This window comes from Mytilus californianus, unplaced genomic scaffold (assembly GCF_021869535.1).
Source record: "Mytilus californianus isolate M0D057914Y unplaced genomic scaffold, xbMytCali1.0.p SCAF_29, whole genome shotgun sequence".
Taxonomy (NCBI): Eukaryota; Metazoa; Mollusca; class Bivalvia; order Mytilida; family Mytilidae; genus Mytilus; species Mytilus californianus.
Genome location: NW_026262678.1, coordinates 2,437,462 through 2,442,469, shown reverse-complemented (window position 1 = coordinate 2,442,469; position 5,008 = coordinate 2,437,462).

The following is a 5,008-nucleotide window of genomic DNA, read 5'->3' as shown; positions in this document are numbered from 1 at the left end:
AATAATTATTTGTATTGCCGCCTTAATTTCACCAATGAAACTTTTCATTAAAGTTTGCCTTTGTATTAAATTAATTTATAAACTTCTTGGAACTCTACAATGGCCGTCTGATTACAATTCGACCCGCAAGAATGTGAAATATGCAAATTTATTTGGCCTTCAATGCCTCAACTCTTTTAATGTGGGAATCCTATGGGAAAGAACATTGACATAATTTTCTAAACTTTTTTTGGAACCCAATGACATTGCATAGTGTTGCAACCTGTAATGTGAAGATGTGCATGAAATTACGGAGGGTATGGGAACTTCGGTCTGGTCAAACCAGAGATTTTAAGATTGGTTTGTGCTGCTTCTCCTCAAGCACGTGGCAAATCAGAGACTGATCGGCTCCGAGTCAAAATAATGAATCCGCGTAGGATGACATGTCTTCCTGCGAACTATAGCATCGCGAACTAGCACGTCCGGCTCAGTGTGTCGATCTCATACAAAGCAGGTTAATAATTCATATTAAAATAACATGTTATCGTCCTGAATATGCATTTAATTTGCCACTGGACATTAAAAAGTCATCATTTGTTACCACCGCAGGCACAATCTTGCATAAAAGAGTGATTTTGCGGTCGTATAATGGTATTACGTTTGTCGTCGTCTTCCGAAGACATTTGGTTTCCAAATAATAACTTGAGTATACATGTAAGTGTATGGATCTTTATGTGTTTTTCATTGAAACTGTTCCTAGCTTTAGGTTGGCCTGGAGCTTCTTAAAACACGCCGTAAAGTTCATAGACTCAGTACATACCTGTACAAAATAAAAAATCATTTTGTCCCAGATTATCTACATTATTCCATCATAACACCGAAAACTATAACTTCAGACGACATGCCAACTTGATATTTATCAGGTCAAGAACAGTAGCATACCATAATTCATTTCTTCTAGCTACAATTAGAGACAGGAAGAGCTTGTCAACTGAACTATTTTCATCAACATCTTTGGCGAGTTTCAAAAGGTTGTTAAAGAAGATTCTCAATTTGTGTAGTAAAACAATATATTCATGAGGGCATGGTTATGAGAAAAAGATTCATACTAGATTACGCTTAGGGCTTAGTGCCCTTAATGACCACTTGTACAAATATAATCTTACATTTAATAGGTTTTGCTACAGGACATTTGCGCTTTTAAATTTGATACACCTGAACAAAATAGACATAATATTTGCGCTTTTTACCTATAATAGTTGTATACCTGTAATGTTTAAAATTTACCAAAGTCATGGAAAGATGTTCACATATTCATTGAAAGTTCATCCGAACAAACGAGAAATTCAGAAAAAAAACCAGACATATCATAAAGAATATAGTATACGTTTCTGGGGTCGCATTAGATTTGCGCGCATTTGGGGATTAGTTTCTGTTTACGTTTGCGCACAGCCTTTCCTTACATTTGCGAATATTTCAAAGTAAATAGCATTCTGTTTCATAAATTCGGTTTGTAAAATTTCACCAAGACACACACATGGGGTTTCGTTTGTAAAAAACAAATTAGGTGGGTGGGTGGGGGGAGCGGCGGATTTGTGTACGATGGAATTACTTTCCGTATAGACAGAACACTTTAAGTCAGGGGATATTTCATAGAGATGCATCGTAAATAATTGCAAAGGTATTTCACCGGATTCCCATTTTCCCCTAAGTCTTTGGGCATTTAACACTAAATAAATGTAAGAACCATTTGAATCATTAAAATGAAATTACATTTTTCAAAGAAAAGTTGTTTAGTCATTCGAATTATCAAAAACATTTAGTTTGTTTACATATTTAATGTCATTGGAATGTCGAGAAGCAATCTGCCTTTTGTAGGTTTGTATGAACGGTTTACTTTGAAACCTTGGTTTTTCTCAGATACTAATCATCATGTTGAACCATTTTGACAGACAATTTTAGTTTTTTGTGAATTTCTTCGTATAATTCATTATTTAAGATTAGTAATTGACCTCGCATATGTCTTCTCGATAAGATTGAATTAACGTTACTATATCAGAGCTTTCACGATCCAATCGTAATACTTGACCACCGTTAGGCATTCTTTCACGATCTTTTTTCTCGATATATCGAATGACACCCGTGATTCTGTTGTTGTCTTTGGTAGCTGTATGACATATACACAAAATATGTTTTTTTTTCAATTATTGTTTATCATAAATTAAAGGGGCCACCATTAATGAAATTATATTACTTTGCACGGGGGAGGAGTGGGGGATAGACAGGTTTTGAAAATGAAAAGTATAACCTTGTGTAAATAAAAAAAAAGCAGGCACAAGATTATGAAAGAAGAGTGACGCTACAGTACCAACAGGTGAAATGTACTGTTGTTTTCCCCCGCCTAACTCTCCTGATAAAGATAAAACCAGAAAGGTGATTTGGACGCAATAAATTAATAACATTTTTGTATTTTGTCACCAGGAAGCACAGAAGTTAAGTAACCATATGCTGACAAATCATTGAAGCTCACGTTTTAATTGATAGTTATAAAAGTAAAGAGAAAACGTATGATTACCAATAACAATCTACTGGAGAAAAAAAACCGTTGGTATAGGCAACTAACTACTAGTATGGGGGTCTGGATTGGGGTCATTCATTTCTGTATTCTTTAATGTTTTAGGCCATTTTTCTCTAATCATTATACTTTTTGCCAATTATTCTCTATTCTTTATATTCTAACAGTGCATTATTCTCTTTTCTGTATTTGTTTATCCATTTTCTCTATTCTTTATATTTTTGCCCATTATTCTCTATTCCGTAACCCCCCCTTCCACACCCTCTAGTATATGTCACCATATAGCCTTCACAAATGAGTAAAAGTCATCACGAATAGGCCGTAAATGGCAAAATGATTGAATGCTAATCTCCATTTTGAATAACTTTTGGAAATTTGTTTTTCAATCAAACGATCTTAATAATAAAATATAATCTGATTATTGTTCTTAATGTTCGTGTAATAGTACTAATACTGACAGAAGGACCTAGGTCATCAGTTCTAATCATCTAAGATAACTAACCTTTCAGAACAGAAAAAGTAAAGATCATGCATCTTTATTGTTCAGATTGATAAAGTGTTTTCCATTCGTCGGCATTATCTCCGATTTAAATACTATTGATCTGATAACCGCTGTTCATACTTAACGACAGGGCTAGTTTTCTTATCAGATAAGTAGTAACCTCCCTAGTTAATGTGATGTTGTAATCAATCGTATTTTTACCGTCTTTATATAGTATTTCATTGTATTATTTACATTTGTGATTCATTTGATATTTAAATATAATAATTTTATATTTTATTATAGATAAAAACAAGGAAATTTGAAAGTCTTTGATTCATTAATCACCTTTCAAATCATAAGTCAGGCGGTCTATTCTGTCTACATTAAGTAGTAAATACACCGGGGTATCAATGGCTATCAAAAAGGAAAGGAAAACATTGTATAACGCATAACGAGAATTAAATAGAGCAACATGCAGAAATCGAATGCAAATGTTGATTCTGTTCTTGTTTAGAGAAATCAAAAACGAAAAACAAAAACGCTTATGATATTCATTTTGGTTTTTGAAAAATCGAAAAAGAAAAATGAAAAGACTTCCGTTTTCCGTTTTGGTTTTCGAGAAATGAAAAATGAAAAACGAAAACACTTGTTTTTCATTTTGGTTTTTAAGAAATCAAAAACGAAAAATGAAAACACTTTCGTTTTTTGTTTTTTGCTTTTGATATTTCAAAACGAAAAACGAATGGACGCAAATATACACGGACCATGTTCATCTTAGGCTGATAAAACTCTATATGGAACAAATTTTCCGGTTAGTTTTAAAATTGTAGTAATTTCAATAAATTTATTTATTTAACGAGTGAACTTTATCAAACACTTTCTTATACGCATGTCTGAGTTTCTGTCGCGTGTACTTTTTTTCGTGAGTTCGGTATTGATGATGAATTCGTATTAATTTAATGTTGCGGCATTTCAAACAGTTTTTAATCATAAATTAGAAAGTAAAAAAAAACCGACTGTTTATTATTTAAGTCTTTATTTGTGTAACAATATAAACGAAGTAAGCAAAACCTATTGAATCATCAGAATAGTCTTCGTCTGTTCGATACTGGTTATCATCGAATGGGATTGATAGTCACATTTTTTTTAATTTAGCTTGTACTACTACCTCCTTTGTGTCCTTAATTGGTTTTCTGTGTGGATCAGTGCTTGTTAAATAGTTTCACACTTCAATTAAGGTACCGAAAGGTAACCTTGCTGAAACTTATTACAATTAAGGTAAACAGGACTGTACATTTTTATTTAGGCTGTATTTGTATTGATTGTTTATCTAGTTTTGAAAATTCGGGGAAATGATTACACCAAGCAAAAAATACATATGCTCTACACAAGGAATTCAATAAAAATGTAAAAAAAAAGTCAGAGTACAGACTTATGAAATAGTATAAGACTATCAGTATATCTGAGAAATCAATTATATGAAACTTTAGTTCACTTAATGTATGCATTATTTTTGTTCAGATGTATCACACGTTGCAATAATGATACCATCATACCTTGTAAAAGGTTCGATCAATACGTTAGTGGTTATAGTTGTGTTTGATCTGAAAATCAAAATAGCTAGAACGTCATACCATATTCAAAAAGGACGCTGATACTATGAAGTGTTGAAAATGTGTAAATTATGTTTATTCAATGTGGTAGACCTTGGTTACCCTAACATTTTCCTTTTTTTTACTATTTTTCTTATATTTACACCATTGAAAGGGTAGGAGGCCATGAATCATCAGTCTTATTAAAATTCACAGTTGCATTTTCTGGTTAGGGTACAATGAGTAAGAACATTTTTGTGGAAGATTAAAAACGTTTCAAAGCACTAGCATTTATATATTATTGATTTTTTTTCTCTCACTATTACACACTAGGAATACCCATGACTTTTAAAATGCGAAGGAAGACCCTTTTTTAAA